Genomic DNA, 19,922 nt, shown 5'->3' with positions numbered 1-19,922 from the left:
GCAACATCAGCTAGGGCTTTATACTCAGCTTCAGTCGACGAATGAGCCACTGTGCATTGCTTCCTCGAGAGCCATGAGATGAGATTAGCCCCCTAGAAACACTGCGTATCCACAAGTGCTCTTCCTGTCCAGCGGACAGCCTGCCAAAATGAGTCAGAGTAAGCATGAAAAGCAGAAGACTCACCACCGTGAGCTGCAAGCCGTAGTCAAGAGTACCCTTGATGTAGCGAAGTTCCCTCTTAGCCAATGCCCAGTGGTCAGCTGTTGGCGAGTGCATAAACTGACATAGCGATTGATGGTGTAGGATAAGTCTGGCCGAGTGATGGTTAAGTACTGAAGCGCCCCTACCACACGACGATATTGAGTCGGGTTGTCATGTGCGTTAGTTGTACATGAGGCAGAATGAGAAACCGCAGCTGGGGTAGCTAGTGGTTTGCAGTCAGTCATGCCCGCTCGGGCCAAAATATCTTTCATATACCTGCGTTGGGAACCATGAGCCATGTGTCAGTCTTAACGGTCTCAATGCCGAGAAAGAACTCGGGTGTTCCAAGATCTCGGATTTTGAAAGTCAATGAAAGCCGATGCAGGAGTGATTTAATGAGTGACGGGTCATTTCCCATCATAATAATATCGTCAACGTATACTAGTAAGTATACCCGTGAGGCAGCAGAAGAGTAATGGAAGAGAGATACATCTGTCTTCGATGATAAAAAACTGCAGAGATTAAATAGTCATGCAATCTTTTGAACCATACCCGGGGGCTTGCTTGAGTCCATACAAAGATCGTTGTAAGTGACACACGTGATCCGGGTGTGTCGGGTCTTCATAACCCGGGACTGCTTCATATAGATCGTTTCCGCCAAGTGCCCATTTAAAAAGGCATTATGGACATCAAGTTGTCTCAGAGTCCAATTATGTGACACAGCTAGCGAAAAAAGGAGCCTGACTGTAGTCGCTTAACCACAGGGCTAAAAGTGTCGAAGAAGTCTTCACCAGCCACCTGATTGAACCCTTTGCTACTAGCCGAGCTTTGTACCGCTCAACTAAACCATCAGCGGTGCGTTTGGTACGAAACACCCACTTGCACCCGATGATGTTCACGTCTGGTCTGGGAGGTACAAGAGCCCAAGTATTGTTGTGCAACAGAGCGTTGAACTCCTGGTCCATCGCATCACACCACTCTGGGTGCCCAACTGCCTGTGAGTAGCAGGTGGGCTCAGTAATAGCACTGAGAGCTTGAAGCTCTTCCCCAGTTCCCCGAGTCATGTGACGTAGGCGCATAGTGTGACCACGATCTTGTGGCTCAGTCCTAGCTGCTCACTTTCTGCGAGTCACGGCCCTGACAGGCCCTTCAATAGCTAAGGGAGTTGACTCTTGCGCCAAAGGCATTGGACTCAGCGGCCTTTGTAAACCGGAGTCAATTATGTCCGTGGGGGATGAGTGAGTTATGACTGGAGCAGCAGCCCAAGGTGGAGCGACAGAGACGATTGAATCTGCATTTGTAGCTGTTAATTCTGAAAAAGGGAAAACAGTCTCATCAAACCGTACATGACGACAGATATAGACTTTCCCACTTGTTAAATCCATGCACCTATACCCCCTAAAGGAAGGTGGATAACCTAGGAAGACACAGGGCGCCGAGCGAAAATCCATCTTATGCGGTTGTAGGGCCTAAGATAGGGGTAGCAACGGCACCCGAAGACGTGGAGGAAAGTGTATGGTGGCTTGGTTTTGTAGAGACGAGTGTATGGGCTTTCAAATTTTAAGACTGTAGTGGGTAAATAATTTATTAGAGTTTTCGCTGTTTCAAAAGCATAGTCCCAGTATTGTTACGGGACACAGCCTTCGGCTAACAAAGCTAGTCCTGTTTCGACTATGTGGCGATTTTTACGTTCAACTCTGCCATTTTGTTCGTGCGTATACGCACATGATTGGCGTGAATAATGCCTAATTTTTCGAATGTATGATGTAACTTGCGGTATTCTCCGCCTAAGTCAGACTGAACAGATTTGATAGAACGTGAAAACTGGCGTTCTACCATGACTCGAAACAACTCGAAACTTTTATATATATCAAATTTTATCCGTAGGGGATAAAACCAACAAAATCGAGAATAATCGTCTACGAAAAGTAGGAATAGCGAAATCCACTAGTAGAGATTACAGGAGCCGGACCCATATGTCCGTATAAATTAAATCTAATACATTACTACTAGATAATGAAACTCTATCTAGAGGAAATCTTGATGACTTGCCAAGTTGACATGAAGTGCACAACCCGCCTGGTATGGTTTAATTAGGTGTAACTGGACACAGTTTTAGGACTTGATTCTGAACATGCGCATGGGGATGGCCCAACCTGCGGTGTCAGAGAACCGGAGTAGCACGGGATGTGAGAAAAGCAAACTGAGACTGTGAAACTGGGAGCTTGTATAGACCGCCCGCTGTGAAACCCCTAAGCAGAACCGCCCGAGTGGCCGAATCCTTCACAATGAAACAATCCTTGTGAAATTCAACAAAAACACGATTATCATTCGTTAAACGATAAACAGATAATAACGGGACGGAAAGTTTAGGAACATATAAGACATTGGTTAGATTTAGTGTTTTAGAAAAGACGATATAGAAGCATGGCCAACTCGTGAGATCGTCAAACATGCGCCATTACCAACGCGCAGCACATCACCACCCGTATATTCATTAGACTGTGTCATCATAGATGCGTCCGGCATGGCATGGCAGTGGACCCCGTATCCGGGAACCAACCTGAAGCAGCCGCACTCACGTCCTCTTCTCCTCGAACAACGAGATTAGCATGTGCCGGCTGCTGCGGGGCATAACGTTTGTAACAATAAACCGCCGTGTGCCCTTGTGCCCGGCAAATTTCACAGCGAGGAGCGCCGCCGCGGCCACCATTCCGACCGCCCCTGCCGCCTCTGCGTGACCGCACTACCGCGACCTCCATTGCCGCGACCAGAATTGTGGTTTCCAGAATTCCCACTACCGCGCCCGTCGTTTCTACCTCTGCCAGCATAAAAGGCAGTCGGTGCTGCGTGGTCAGAACTTGCAGGAAAATCATCTGCGTGGAGGAACTCCTGGGCGCGCAGATAATCCGCAATTTGCGGAATTGTGACAGTCGTTCCCAACACCGTGAGCGATGAAGCCATCGCCCGGTATTCCGGACGTAAACCCCGAAGGACAAACATATTTTGTTCATCCAACGAGATAGGACGACCGGCGTGCGCGAGGTCCTCGACCAACAATTGGGCGCGGCCTAAATATTCTGTCATACTGCTACCACCTTGTCGCAGTCAGTGAAATTGGCCTAGGAGTCCTAGTGTTCGTGCGCGGGTAGAGCTGCCGAGTCCGGCATTGATCGCCTCCCAGACATCTTTGGAGGTGGATTTGCCGACCGCCAAATGCATCACCTCATCCGAGAGGGATGAGATGAGAAGGGAAAGCAGCGTCTGATCTTGTTTGATCCACGCCTTATACGCCGGATTTGGGACCGGAGCAGAGGTTGACACCGTGGATTGACCGGTGGCCGGAGGAGCGTCTATCATTGCGGGAGGACATGGGTTTTCACCATCGACAAATCCCATGAGCTCATGACCACGTAAAAAGGGAACCAATTGGGTTCTCCAAAATAAAAAGTTTCGATACGTGAGTTTTATCGAAACAAAGTGATGGGCACTGTTTAGGGAGTTTTGGCTTGAGGCCGGAGAGGGGGTTCCACCGGCGGTTATGGTACGCTCGGAAGAATTGGTGGACATATCGACGGTGAGTCGATTGTTTTGGGGAGAGGATCGACCGAGGGTGGTGAGAGGAGAGAGAAAATAAAATTCCCTGGTCTGACTGATACCAGATGAGATAATCAGTTTAGCATTCAACGTTAACAATGATAAGGATTACAATACTAATAGCATAACAACTCTAAGTAATCCCTATCAACTAGGAAGACTAAAAGCGTATTACAAAGACTAGTCAACATAATAACAATAACAGTAAACTATTAATAATAATAACAATAATATTGCTAACTTGCTAACACCAGCGCTTTTGTCGCGACCACAAAAAGTTTCCCCGAGGTTAAAACACGAAGCTTCGTGCCGGGGTCGGTTGGTTTGTACACATCGTTCCCACTAGTGTGGCTCGGCTATAGGCCTTTGCAAGATAAGAGGTGAATACCAATTTTGGATTGCATGCTTGATGAATGGTGTGAGAGGGTATCCATTTTTTAGTTTTCATCCTATCTTTTAGGAGTATGGGGCTTCCTTAGTATATTTTTTGAGTAGATTTAGTAAGGGTGCATGACTAGCATATTTATTACATGATATGAGGGACTTCACCCCCTTCGTTTGCGTGACATTTATCTTGATCGACCTTTGGACGAATTAAGTTATCATTGAGTTGGGGTTAGGTGTATCTTTGACACTTAAGTGATCATTGGTTTGATTGAAACTTGCTTGAGGGAAAGCAAGGCTAAAGTGTGGAAACTTGTGATAAGTGTCAAAGACACACATTTTTTGGACGGAATAAGTTCCCAAACAACGTGCGTTGTCCGAGGCATTGAAGGCTGCGTGGAAGAGCTGCGGAAGGGATTGAAAGGGGGGCAATTTAAGAAATTCTAGATCAGATTTAGAGAAGACATTTGGTAGGTTTTTAGAGTACTTTGATAGCTTAGCATTTTGAGATTGAAGAGAGAGCAATTTGTAGAGAGATCTTAGTAGATTCAAGCTTGGATTTCTTGGGAAATTCATTGAAGGAAGAGATTGACAAACTCCAAATTCAAGAGATCTTGCAAGACTTCTTTTATTTCCTAATCTACTTATTTGGTATTATCTTACTCTTTTCATTTCTATTTGCTCGGTTAGGTTTACATTTATGAATGCTTTTATGATTTCTATGGCTATTGTAGGCTAGCTTAGCTAGGGTTTGAATTGTGAAAGTGTGTGATGATGATGCTTTTGTGACTTAGTTCTTGAATTAGGGATTGATTGATTGCAATGCTTCTATGTCTTGTTGCTGGGGATTGATTTGTTTGCATCAGAGGAACTTGATCACCTCAAGAGTTGCCGTACCAAGAGTTTCAACAAGATTGTCAATCACTTGACCAAATAATTGAGATGAAGTCCAAAGAGACCAAGGTAATGCAATTGTGCTTGAAATATCTGGAGTTACAAGATCACATGAAGGCTCAACTTGATCGGATGAATGCTCGACTCGATCACATGATGGCTCGACAGCAAGATTTGACAATTCAAGAGCCACTTCAAGATTCATTTAATGGAGAGGTTCTAGAAGAGTTGCTCTTGCCAAATGAAGGTCATGAAGTTGAGAGAAATAAAAAGGATGATGAGGATCTTAGAAAGGAAGATGAAGAAAAATTTGATAAAGGCATTGAGATGGAGACACCAAGCTGGGAGGAAAATGTAGAGTTGCAAGGTAATGATGGCAAGGAACATATAGAGAGTTGCCCATTAGATGAGGAAGTTCTTAATGGAGCACATGATTTGAATGAGGATGTCTCACCAATGGAGAACACTTCCCTTGGAGAGAACTTCAGAGAAATTTTGAATTTGGGAGGCATTGGAGTTCTTAAGGATAATGGCACACATTTGCCTATCTATATATCCAATGATTCCCAATACTTGCTGGTTCATGTGAATGATCCGAGACTCTCATTACTTGTTGAACAAAAGAGTGTTGAAAAAGAAGGAAAAGAGAATGGAGGCATAATTCTTGATTCGGGCAAATGTGGTTCCTTACATGATGACGTGAAGGGTTCGAGCTTAAGAGAGTTTATAAATGGACACCACTTGAAGAAATACTTGGAAGAGAAAGTTGATGGAAAGAAGGGGATTTTTCTTCTCCAATCACTTGATGGCTAGAGAGGTAACGTCGAGCTAACGACGTTAAATTTAGCGCTTCATGGGAGGCACCCCATGTTATCTTTTATTACTTTCCCTATTTATTTATTGCTTTCTAGTTTCGTCTTATTTAGTTTTATTATTTTCTAGTTCGTGATTATTTTATTGCTTCTTAGTTTTCTCTTTTCTCTTGTTCTCCTTTTCTTTTATTTTGCATCAGGGATGATGCAAAGTTTTAAGTGTGAGGGGGATGAATCATTAATTTGGGGATATTTCTAAATTTTTAAAATTTTTGCTTTTGCTTGGATGACTCATATGCTATTTTTGGTGAATAAGCTACTTGTCTTAGCATGCAGTTACAATTATTCTCTCTTGTTGGTTTGTGGTTTGTTTTAGTGGTGCTTGCTGCATCTCAATTTGTGATGGATGATTTGAGGTGTAACACATATTTGATCTATTCTCTTGCCAATAGCTTTGTTAACCACTTAGTAATTGGATTAGTTCTTGATCTTGTGTTTTGCATTGCAAGTGAAGGCTTATGTGAGATTCCGGTCATGGGTGTTTTTGCTAGAACTTGCCTCATTACTCCCTAAGTGATGTCTAAGTTTTGCATGTTTTGAAGTGATTTAGGCCATTTTTGTTTATCCATACCCTTTAAACCTGTCCCTATATATATTTTATCCTTCGTATCCCCATTGTGCCTTTTGTTTGTTCAAATAAGTGCTAAGCACTTATCCCCTCTTTGTGATTGTTTTTCTTTGATTTACCCCATTATTATAACCCTTAGCCCGTGGCCAAATATTTCCCTTCCACCCTTGAGAGAATGAAACTTTTATCTACATCTTTTCCGTAAGAAGAGTTTTATGGAGTTGTGCTACGAAAAAAAACAGCTAGTGTTACAAATGTTCAAGTGTGGAGGTCATGAAAGTTTGGATTAAAATTATCTTGCTATATCCAAAAGAAGTCCAAAGACAAAGAAAAGAATGAGAAAAAAAAAAAAAGATTGAAAGTTTTTGAGTTTGGATCCCCACTTTACCAAAGAGATGCTAAGTTCTTAAAAGAAATTTGCTCCTTGGAATTATGATTATCTCATCTCTTCCAAATTTTGAAAAGTTTAGATAAATTGTGACATTCTCTCTTTTTGATTAATTTTTCCATACCACTTCTTTGTTAGCCATCACCCGTAGCCCCATTACAAGCTAAATAAAGTCCTATTTGATCTTAGCATGCATTCTTAGATTTGATCTAGGGGAGTATGAAAGGCAAGCCTAAGGGATCTCATTCATGAACCGTATCTTGCATAATCTCAACTGAGTATTTGTGCACATTTGATCCTCACATGCTTTAAATTCTTGGTGCTTGGTTATTGGCTTGGAAATGGGTCTCTTATGTGCCAAACTAAATTGATTCTTGAAGCTTGTAGTTTTGTAGCAAGTGGGTTGGTGGTTTGAAAGGTTGTGCAAGAGAGAGCATGAGTAATTTGTATGTTTTGACTTATGATTTTATTCCTTAGTTTTGCTTGAGGACAAGCAAAAGCTTAAGTGTGAGGGGGTGATGTTATCACATCTGTGCTTGTTTTTATGGTTATTTTGAATCATCCAGTAACTAAGTTCTTTAATTTTGCTTATTTAATACATGTTTTCCTTGCTATTATCATTTAATTATGGTTCGCACTTGTTTTGAATATTTTACGGTGTTTGTTAGTGTTTTTGAACCATTTTAGGTCAAAGATATGACCAAGGGGAGTTCAAGGATGAGTTTGGAGCAATTTTGGATGAGTTCGGGGCCCAATGGATTCAACGCGTCGAGCCAAGGGCTCGACACGTCGAAATTTTCCAGTAGCTAATCAATTCGCGCACAGGAAGTCTCGACGCGCCGAATATGCGTCTGTTTCTGGGATAAAAACAGACGCCTAAAGTGGCGCGGATAAAAAAAAAGACGCTTAAAGTGGCGCAGCTGGGCAAAATTCAATACAAGCGCGAGATCTCTTTTCCTAACATCAATTGCGCGGATTTCAAGGCTCATATCTCCATATTAAAAGTTAGCAATTCAAAGAATCTTCCAAATTCTAAATATCATTAAAGACGGCAATTTCTTTATTTAAATATAGGAATTAGAATTTGAGTCCAATTTGGTACAAGATTCCTATTTCATCTCAACTTTGTACCCACTATAAAATCCCTCCTTCCTCAACCCTAATGGGGACGGGGACCGAGAGAATTCAGAGATTCTTGGAGACAAGAAGGAGAGAAATCAAGAGCCACAAGTTGTCTTGGAAAGCAAGAAGAAGACTAGGGAGATTTGGGAAAATCGTCTGGTTAATTCTTGTACTCTTTTGATGATTTGTAATTCTTTATTTATATTTGCTATGTATAATTTAGTCATGCTTGGCTAAATTCTTTAGAGATTCTTGGGTAAAAGTGTTTATTAACCTATGTGCCTGAGCTCTCAGTTTCTTTAATATATTATTATTTGGGTTTAATACTTGTGTTGCAATCGTGATAATATTGTTTGATGCTTGTAATTAATGGCCATAGTTACTAGCTTCATAGCCATGTTTGTGTCACCAATGGGAGTTGGGGCATAAATTAGGGCACACACGATTGCACCTAATGGTTGGTCCTTGGGAAAGGGGAACTTATTAGGGGAAGTTTATTCTAGATTGTTGCCAATCGGGAGATGGTAGTAATTAGGAATAATTGAATGCTGATCTATGATCTTATTGGGTGTTTAAGCCATGGGAGTGGAAATTCACTAGGAATAGAGATTACGGGAGTAATTCGATTCCACTTTGCATTCCCACACAAATCTTAATTCCAAACTAAATATTGCAAACGATAATTGGCACTAGGTGATTAAATACTTGAATCCCATGAATCTCAACTTCTCTCTAATTGTTTTCAAAATCCTGAACCTCTGTTTTATTTTATTTATTTTATGCCAATCAATCATCTAAGTAATTGTTAGGATTAGCTCTAATGAATAAGTTAGTAACTAGTGCTTGATACAACCACTTCCCTGTGGATCGATAACTCGTACTCCGAGAATTATTTGTTTGCAAATATACTACGCATCAATTCGTACTATAATTCCATTTTAAATTCCTATTTGTAATACAATAGGACAATATTAAAACACAATTATAATACTCTGTGCGTGACAAATAAATATGACAGTACAAATACTAGAAATAGGAAGCAACATATATTATAATTATTGTCAATTTTATCGTTATTATAATATATATATATATATATATATATATATATATATATATATATATATATATATATATATATATATATAATAATATTTGAACATATGTCAGTCAGAAATGGATGATTGAGTAGTAAAATAGTCAAACATAATACTAGCAATACAACAATATTAAAATTCATATTTCTATTTAACAATATAATATTATTCCTTTTCCCGTTAAAAATTATATTCTCCATTAATTCTTTGTTAAATTTACTAAATTTCAAACTCTCATTAAAACTCAACTGCATGTCTAAATTATTAAGATTTAAATAAAAAATCCTTAAAAACATGCACGCTTAATTCCCCGTTAAAATCAAACTCAATCTCCCAGCTCCATGATGTACTCAAACACTCCTAAATCACCTATAAATATAGCCCAAAACCTAGCATTCCATCACCAAGACTAAAACAGAAGATTGAGGAAGAGCAATTTGGAGCTTGGCTTTACAATTTGGAGCATCACATTCTATTAACTTTAGTTTCTATAGGTGAAGTAAGGATTAGAAGTTCTTTTTTGGTGATTATGCAGTTTATGTTTCTTTAATGTTGCAGTATAAAATGCTATATCATGTTTTAGTTTCCTTTTATATTTATTTATTAATTGCTTTATATTATAGTTTTTTTTATTTTGAACAATAATATTTAGGGAATTGTGTTCTTCGATCTCCAGTACACTGAAAAATTTATTCTATTTGATTCAAATAGCTTAATAACTTAATGTATCAATAGATTGGCAATGGTGAAGTTGTGGGTGATAGTTCAGTGGTAAAGAGACCCCTTGTGAGTGAGTTTTCATCAACCCAAACAACAAAGAAGAAAGGGCTTCACAGTGTTAAACTTGAAGGAAACTCATTGAGTATAATTTGTGTGGTTGAAGGGTCTGTTCTGTATGGACAATGGACAATGATGCCCGGTGGCACATAAGGTTGTATACATTTATTTATTTATTATTATTGGGTTTCAAAGACAATTGTGCCCGGTGGCACATAAGGTTGTTTACTCTGGGCTACTAGTGGCACATAAGCTTTTCTAAGGTTTTGTAAAGCTCATGTAATCAGTGAATTTTCAAGTTTTCCAAGCACCTATTCTTCCAAGTACGTGATTGCACTGCAATCAAACTGTTTGCATGGTTGAATTTATTAGATTATGGAAATTAGATAAATATGTAAATATCATTATTCTTAGAATATTTTAGATTAATTGTAGGCACAAGTGTCAAATAGACCCATCTACTACTGCAAAGTGCTCAATTCCTACTACGAACTAAATTAAGTGTCAAATAGACCCATCTACCAGCTAAATTTGTTCAATTGACATTTTTTACAGGTTGCTAGCAGGTTGCCTATCTATTTATTAAAAATAAATAAATAAATAGAATAAAAAATTTTAAAAAAAATATAAAAATATCAGCCACCAGCTTTCCGACGAAGACAGCCGGTGGCTGCCCTTTCGCATTTGCTTATGTTGGTTCAATCGTTTGTATGCATTATGTCTTTGGCTCTGTAACTGATGATTGATTTGTCAGAGAACTGGAAAATTCAGTGAAAGTGTAGTTTAATTGATCTATAAGGGTTTGGCATTTTTGTTATGTTTTGTGTTGTGCAAATAAATTTGGTGCTCTTGCTTAATCTCTCAGGTTTTGGTTTGAAGAGCTAAGAAAGCGGCGAATTGAAGAACTGAAACAAGAATTGGAGAGATCTGAAGGTTCGATTGGGTTAGTATTTAGTAATCTTCTTCCGTTTCAATTGAGGTTAAACTATATGGAACTTTGGATACGCAAATTATATATATATATATATATATATATATATATATATATATATATATATATATATATATACATATATATATATATAGGGTGAGGTTCAAGTGAGGCTAGGATATTAGGTGAGGTCTGTGGACAAATTGCATCCATCAGATCAGGCCTTCTAACGGCGCCGATTGCACAAGGAGAAAATTAAAACGTGCAGGAAATCAGGTAAATAAGTGTAGTAGTAATTAATATAAGGGGTAAAAGGGTAAAATAATAATTGATTGTGCAATAAAAGAAAGGAAAGAGCGAAACGTCCGGGTATGTACGCATAGGGTTAAAACGGCTCAAGTGAAAGGAAGCTGTCAAGATTGCACATTCACCATAGACGAAATTGAGAGCTCAAGCGACAACTAGTTGAAGAGGTGGGTAAGACTACACAACCGGGAGCTATGGCAGACGGGCCTCAAAAAGAAATCAACGGCGTGCATCTCTTGAGGCAACGAGTAGACTCCGTAAGCGAAACCTTGTATATTTTTTTTTGATTATTTTTGTTATTTCGATCACTTGCCTGCAAAATTGGAAAGAATGTTTGTCAAATTGCATGTTCGAATGGTTTGCTTTTGTGCGATTTTTGATTTTTTTTTTTGGATAATAAAAATTGACCGATGGTCGGTGTGGATTAGGGCGACTCGCTTCGACTCCGTTGGAGTGCGCCGGTGGGTGAGGGCGGCAAATACAGTGCGGGAACAATGGGGTTCGTAGTCAATGGTTTTGTGCGCTTTAGTTTTTTTTTTTTTTTGGATAATATAAATTGAACGATGATTGGTGTTGATTACCCCGACTGGCTTGGACTCCGTTGGAGTGTTGCCGATGGGTGAGGACGGCAAATAGAGTGCGGGAACAAGGGCACCTGTTTTTTTTTTTTTTTTTTTTTTTGTCACTGCTAGGCGATAAGACACCATTGGAGGAGCTTAATTTGCATGTAATTTATTTGTTAAGGCAGTGAGAGGGGCACTGTGTGCAATGGACGCCCATACAGACATTGCATCGATTTATTGCATGAGGCTGTGAGTATGTATGCTGGAATCGAATTGTGAGGGAGAGTGATGGGGTGAATATTAGTATTTGGTTATTTGTGCAATCAAATTGCACACTGCCAGTGGCAGAATTTTATAAAAATTGGGAAAAAAAGAGAGATTTAGTTAATCTTTTAAAAACTATCAGAACAAAAGAGATGATTGGGATGCACAAGAGGTTAGGTAGCGTATAGTAGGAACCACAGTAGTATGTTGTTTTGGACTGAATTAGTTTGAGGGGGCTCCACAATACGAAGGAAAATGATTTACATTGGGTAAAAATGTGCGTTTACAGAACAGAACTTTGTGCATACATAAATGGCGTGTGGGCTTAACAGTATAAACGTATGCATATGAAATTTCATATAGAACTATGTATAATTTATTTGCAGAAAATCTTGAAAATGAATGACATAAATATAAGAAGAGTAATACAACATGATGGTGTTAACTTGAATTAACTAACACTATTAATAATTGAACAAGAAATATGTTAAGATTGAAATGGAAAATGATAAAGAGTCATAGAATGAAACAGATATTTGTATTGTGTAAATGGTTTCAATACAAGAAAAATGATTAGAGTGCAGGACAGTAGTTTGTATTTGTGCATGTTAGTTGCCAGTTAGTATGTGAAAGAAGAATGAGTTTGTGCATTGTGCGTCATGAAGTAAAGGTATGAAGAGATGATGTGTGTATTTGTGAGTAATCATATTTGGTTAAAATGTGAAATGAAAAATAGATTGTGGTTTGGTGGTTTGTAAGTGTTGAATTAGATGAGGGAAAAAATTAATTTACTGTGAGTAAAGATTGGGAGTGGTTCAATGAGTGTGGTCATTGAACTGTGCATTTGGGTAATAGAAATGTGTGCAGAAAGATTAGGAGTATGCGTAATGATTAATGTGCGTCTTGTTACTTCTGATTTGTGCATTTTGTAATAATAAGAATGTGTGCCTGAAGTCTATGTTTATGCATTCCAATGTATTCGGTAGACGCTATGCATTCGATCATATGATCCGTTTGTGTACTGAGTTAATGTGTGCATTTGAGGGTGTGTACGTTATGCATATAAAGTATCGTGGTTACATACCTAAATGTGGGTGATGAATGTCTACGTAAATGTGATAAAAAAAATGTGGTGGGGAAGTGTATGCTTGTATTACTGAGTGTCCATTAGCAGTGGAATAGTAGATTTGAGGACGAATGCATAAAGTGCTATGATAGTCCTGTTGTGTGTGCATTTGGGGGCTTGACCATCGAGCATTGTATAAACTGATCTTATTTGGTTTCTTTTGTAATGTGAATTTGCAGCGAAGAACAAGAAATCTAAGAAGCAACATGTTGAGATTACGGACAGCCATAACACAGATGATGACTTCGTTGATCCTCCGGTTCAAGAAACAAGTACACAGGATAACCAAGACTGTTTATTTCTGTGCCGTTATGTTTTGTAAAGTATGCATTTGTGGGTGTATTGTATGTTAGTGAAAGTGTGCATCAGGTAATATTATTTCAGTGCAATTTTGAATGTTTATAATGTGCATAGTAGAGGTTTGTGGAAAATACTGCCATGACAGAATTCTCATTTGCAGGCGTGTGCACTTTGGTTTTAGTGCGCTGCCCAATCACGATACTTGAACATCTGTCGGAATGCAATAAAACTTCAATCACAATTTTCATACATATTATACACTTGGTGTAATTCTTTTTTTAAAAAAAATTCAAAACGCATTTTAAAGTAGTACATAGTATTAGTTTATTTAAATGCCCACAGCTCTTTGTTCCACACCACTAAGTTGCCTGTAGGAAAAGAACACAGTAATCCATTATTGTCAAACATAATAAATAGAATGCACAGCAAACTTGATTAACAATACACAAAGGTAGAATGAAAATGTATCGCTAAACAAATATGAAATAAAGCAAATGACCAAATGACATAAATTAACTAAAAAACAAGTTTAAAAGAAAAATGTTGAATAATGGTGGATTGAAAGTTGAAACATAACTAAAATATTCATCAAGCTACGACTATCAATTACAACTATCATTATGCCCAAGCTGTTTGCATGCCCTACATTGCCGCTTGGGGGGGGGGGGGGGTGGTGTTGAAGCCTTATCCACGGACATCTCCCTTGAGCTTTTGAGACGATTCCTATTGCCTTTGTTATTAGAGACAACAGTAGGGAGAACACAAACTTTCTCCGATGCAGAAGTGCCACAAAAAGACTCAAACTAGATAAATGTTTTTAACACTGATCAGTTTCTACCACCACCAACAACAACCATTGCTTACATGATATTAAAAAAAAAAAAAAAAAAAAAAAAAAAAAAAAAAAAAAAAAAAAAAACCATGAGTTAAAAGAACATGCTTGGGAAAAAAAGACCGCAAGTAGATTAAAATATAAATGGTAATACAGTAATACACATAAAATGATACCAACAATACACAAAACCGCATAAAGAAATATTGACATACTAGTTAAGACAATTTTGACACAAACAAAACACTAGCATCATCCACAAAGTACCCACCAAATCCTAGCATGGCTAACAACAAATTTAAAAAACACATGCATAACAAACGTGCGTACAAAAAGGACCGTCCATAAGAAAAAAAAAACGGTAGTGAATAAATGCACAAATACATAGAACAACTACCACACCAAAGAAAAACGGTAGTGAATAAATGCACAAATACATAGAACAACTACCACACCAAAGAAAAAGAGGAAAACAAATGACACAACCCAAAACTGCTAAGATTGAAAATACAATGCAAGAACACCAAAACGAACGTTAAAACAAAAACAAACTGTAAAAAAAAAAAAAAACAAAAAAAAAAAAAACAAACAAACTATACAATAACTAGAAGTTTAGAACGAAGGAAATGACGTTAAAACAAAAACAAACTGTAAAAAACAAAAAAAAAAAAAAACAAAAAACAAAAAAAAACAAAAACATAAACAAACAAACTATACCGTACCTAGAAGTCTAGAAAGATTGAAATGGAAATGATTAGAGGAATCCTACACTACCTTAATTATTAATCCTAAAAATATGCCTAATAAAACTATTCTAATTAAATCTATGGAAGGAAAATAAAATCATTTACTAAAAAACCCCTACCATGCAAAAAGGAAAGAAAATAAAATAAAATTACATCCACACATCTAAACAAAATTCACGCCTAGGATTAAACCTCACGTCCTAAGGATGAGTACTCATTTGATCCTTAATCTATATATATATATATATATATATATATATATATATATATATATATATATATATATATATATATATATATATATATATATATATATATATATATATATATATATATATATATATATATATATATATATATATATAATTTGGTTCCTGTGAGGTCAGGTCTTCCTTGCGGTCAGTGCGACAAATACCATTAGGTATGCATAAATGCACCATACAGTGTTTGAAAATACACCAGAATGAAATGTCAAAAAATACACCACAAAAAAAAAAATATACACCACACATAATGGTGTATTTACGAACACCTATGCATTTTTGCATACCTAATAGTGTATGCCGCACTGACCGCACGGGAAGACCTGACCTCACAGGAACCTGACCCTATATATATATATATATATATATATATATATATATATATATATATATATATATATATATATTAGTTTTCAGTGTCATCACTACTGCATACAATCGCGTTTTTATGTTCTCGGATTTCTGTTTTTCAACTCTCAAATGGATTGCATTTCTTCGAATGGCTCTGACAACCAATTAGTTGTTTTCTTATTCTTAACATGAGAATTTCTTTTTCTTTTCAACAAATATGTGTTTTGCGATATGTAATTCCCTTACATTGTATTTTCTCCATCTCCATCTCAGATCGCTCAAGTCAAAGATAGAAATTCTAAAGACTGAGGGAGAGCGTTCAGGCCAAGCAGAATCACCTGTTATTAAATTTTTTTTTTAATTTTTTATTCTATTTATTTATTTATTTTTAACAATTAGATAGACAACCTGCTAGCAACCTTTAAAAAATGTCAATTGAACAAATTTAACTAGTAGATGGGCCTATTTGACACTTAATTTAGTTCGTGGTGGAAATTGAGCACTTCGCAGTAGTAGATGAGTCTATTTGACACTTGTACGTGATTGCACTGCAATCAAACTGTTTGCATGGTTGAATTTATTAGATTATGGAAATTAGATAAATATGTAAATATTATTATTCTTAGAATATTTTAGATTAATTGTATTACCTTATTTAGTAATATAACCGTTGCCCATAATTGTATATATGAGGCTCAAGGCAAATCAATAAACTCAGGGAAAATAATATTTATTACATGGTATTAGAGCAACCCAGGTTTTTATTCCTTTAAACTTTATTTGTCATTTTCTTCCTCCCTGGGCAGCCATATCAATGGCAGACAATACAATTGGCCAAAACTCCTCTTCTCCCTCTCAATCTCAACCTACTCCTTCCTCCTCTCTTTTACTTCATCCAGCTCTCACCGTTTCTAATATCAATACCTTCATCAAGGTCACACTTGATATTGAAAAAGGCCAGTATATTACCTGGTCAGAACTATTCAAAATACATGCCAAAGCATATAAAGTTCTAGACCAAATCATTCCTCCATCCAAGGAGGCAGCGAAATTGGATTCCTCCCCATCTCTTAAAGACACGGATCCTGAACTCTGGTCAAGAGTTGACGCCATTGTTTTACAATGCATTTACGGCACAATCTCTGAAGATCTTCTGCATACCATTATTGAACGAAATTCAACTCGCGTGGAATAGGCTAGAGGACATTTTTTCAGACAATAAAAATTCAAGGGCACTCTACCTGGAACAAGAGTTTTCTGCGGTTCGGATGGAGAAGTTTCCAGATGACTCTTCCTACTGCCAGCATCTAAAAACACTAGCATAACAATTATCAAATGTTGGCGCTCCTGTATCAAACAACAGGTTAGTACTTCGACTTGTCTCCGGTTTAACTGATGCATGTGCTACCGTTGGAACACAAATTCGACACGACGACCCCATTCCCCTTTTTTTTACAAAGCCCGATCCATGAATATCTTGGAGGAAACAACGATGGCGAAAAAGGCTGCTAACCCCTACGATTCCACTGCTCTTCACGCGTCTGCCGATGATCAATCTGCCAGAAATTATGGGGAAAATCGAGGAGGTCGCGGTGGCAGAAACAACGGCTTTGTTTCACGCGGTGGCAACTCTAACCGTGGTGGTAGCTCTGGTTCTCGAGGCGGCCACTCCACAAATCGCGGCGACAGAAGAGGCGGTCGCCAATCTCCCGGCAGGGGCAGAGGAAATCGTGGTGGCCGACAAACACAATACCAGCCGCACAACACATTCTGGCAGAACGCTAATTAGCAAAATTGGTCTTATCCACCCATGTGGAATGGGCCATGGCAACCTTGGGCTACTCCACCTTGTCCATATCCTACCACACCAGCCCAATGGCAAAGAAATCAACCACCACTAGCCTCACAATCAATACTTGGACCAAGACCATCCCAAGCTCACTTGGCATCAACAAATTTGGGCCAATCTTCGTATACACCAACTGATATTCAACAGGCTATGCATACTTTCTCAATTGCCCCTCCTGATGATCAATGGTACATGGATACAGGAGCTACATCTCACATGACTTCAAATAGAGGTAACCTTACATCTTATTCTAATATGAATAAAAATAAAATTATTATTGTTGGTAGTGGTGATACAATTCCAATTAGTGGTTGTGGCAATACTTTTTGACCAATTCCTCATCCTCCTTTAAATTTAAATAATGTCTTGCATGTTCCAAAATTGATTAAAAATCTAGTCTCCGTAAGAAAATTCACTACTGATAATGATGTCACAGTTGAATTTGATCGTAACGGATTTTCTGTGAAGGATTTTTAGACAGGGATGCACTTAATGAGATGTGACAGCACATGAGACTTATATCCAATTACTACAAGGCCTTATTTTCACACATCAACACCCTCTAATTTTGCCGTGTTATCTCCCCAACTATGGCATAACCGACTAGGGCATCCGGGAGCTCTTATTTTAATTTCTTTACGCCAAAATAATACTATTATTTGCAATAAATTTCGGGGAATTTTTTTTTTTTTTTTGTGATTCTTGCTCACTTGGGAAACAAGTTAAATTACCTTTTTATGACTCATTATCCTTTACTTCATTTCCTTTTGATATTGTGCACAGTGACCTATGGTCGTCACCTACCCTAAGTTCGGGTGGGCATCGTTATTATGTTTTATTTCTTGATGATTTTACAAACATTCTATGGACGTTTCCAATTGCTAACAAATCTCGGGTATATTCAATCTTTCTATGTTATCGTACTTATATCAAAACCCAGTTTGAAAAAGAAATAAAATGTTTTCAATGTGATAATGGAACGGAATATGATAATAGGCCCTTTCACAAGCTTTGTAAATTAAATGGTATGAGTTTTCACTTTTCTTGTCCTCATACATCTTCTCAAAATGGAAAGGATGAAAGGAAAATTCAAACAATTAATAATATTACTCGAACTCTTCTTGCACATGCCTCTCTACCTCCTTGGCACCATGCACTACAAATGGCCACCTATTTACTCAACATTCTTCCCAATAAAAAGCTTGCTTATCACACCCACAAAAATTCTTTATCAAAAGGATCTCCCTTATTCTCATCTTCGGATTTTTGGATGTTTATGCTATCCATTAATTCCATCCACTTCACGTAACAACTTGCAAGCCAGATCATCACCTTGTGTTTTTTTGGGATATCCGACAAATCATAGAGGTTATAAATGTTACGACTTATCAAGTCGAAAAATAATCATTTCAAGGCATGTAACTTTTGATGAAAATACCTTTCCCTTTTCCAAATTACATGCTACTAATGTCTCCACTTATGAGTTTTTGGATGCAGGCCTATATCTTAACCCGTACTTATCTCACGGCCTAACTCCAACTCTTGGAGTCAAGGACCAAAATATATCACCTATTCATTCTCCCATACAATCTCAGCAAAGTTCAGCGCATTTTCCCTCTCATGAGATAACCCCACAACAATACACTTCTCCTACACCCGCAACACCATTAGGAAATAGATCATCACAGTCCAATCTTTCATCTCGGCCCACTACCTCGCCTCAACCCACACCTTCATCATCTCCAAACTCTTAGCCCACACCACCAACTCCACTAACCACCAATCAATCTACCCAAATAAGTCCACAAATAAATCACACTCATTCTCCTCAAATGACCACAAGAGCGCAACATGGAATTTTTAAACCTAGAAAACTCTTCAATCTTCACACCGCTACTACGACCTCCATATCTCCCCTACCTATGAACCCAATACATGCTTTAAAAGACCATAATTGGAAAATTGCTATGAAGGATGAATACGATGCTTTAATTAAAAATAAGACGTGGGACTTAGTGCCCCGTCCATCCAATGCTAATATTATTCGAAGTTTGTGGATTTTCAGGCATAAAAAAAATCTGATGGTTCATTTGAGCGGCACAAAGCCCGCCTTGTAGGAGATGGTGCAGGACAACAGACTGGCATAGACTGTGGTGAAACTTTCAGTCCGGTGGTAAAACCAACAACCATTCGTACAGTACTTAGCATTGCAAAATCTACCACAAGAATCCTTAGTTAGAGTGGGATTTCAAGTCAGCACCTTTTGATTGAGATTTTGAGAAGAGTTGCTCTTTGGAGAGCACAGTACGATGAAAGTTGTATGCTGTGTTCGGGGGGGAATTATTGTCTATCGTTGGCCTCTATGGTAGAATCAGTCGGGGACCTGAGAGGCGGTGGTTTACCCTGCGGCGGATGTCAGCGATTCGAGTCCGCTTATCTCCAACTCCTGAACTTAGCTGATCCAAAGCTTTATGATAGGACCCAATTTTT

At 38.1% G+C, this 19,922-nt stretch overlaps 2 long non-coding RNA genes across 3 annotated transcripts; both read left to right on the top strand.

The window, feature by feature from the left end:
- The first annotated feature begins 115 nt into the window (after nt 1-115).
- Nucleotides 116-19,882, top strand: LOC109193381. Its single transcript, XR_002056270.1, has 3 exons — nt 116-126; nt 783-785; nt 19,686-19,882. It is a non-coding gene; the product is annotated as an uncharacterized LOC109193381 (long non-coding RNA).
- On the top strand, nt 11,238-13,507 carry LOC109193382. 2 transcript variants are annotated; one of them, XR_002056271.1, is made up of 3 exons: nt 11,238-11,395; nt 11,567-11,637; nt 13,271-13,507. It is a non-coding gene; the product is annotated as an uncharacterized LOC109193382 (long non-coding RNA). The 2 variants fall into 2 exon arrangements; XR_002056272.1 differs by lacking the exon at nt 11,567-11,637.
- Nucleotides 19,883-19,922: the final 40 nt, after the last annotated feature.

The sequence above is a fragment of the Ipomoea nil genome, unplaced genomic scaffold (genome assembly GCF_001879475.1).
Source record: "Ipomoea nil cultivar Tokyo-kokei standard unplaced genomic scaffold, Asagao_1.1 scaffold1873, whole genome shotgun sequence".
NCBI lineage: Eukaryota > Viridiplantae > Streptophyta > Magnoliopsida > Solanales > Convolvulaceae > Ipomoea > Ipomoea nil.
This window is presented reverse-complemented; position numbering and strand designations above follow the sequence as displayed.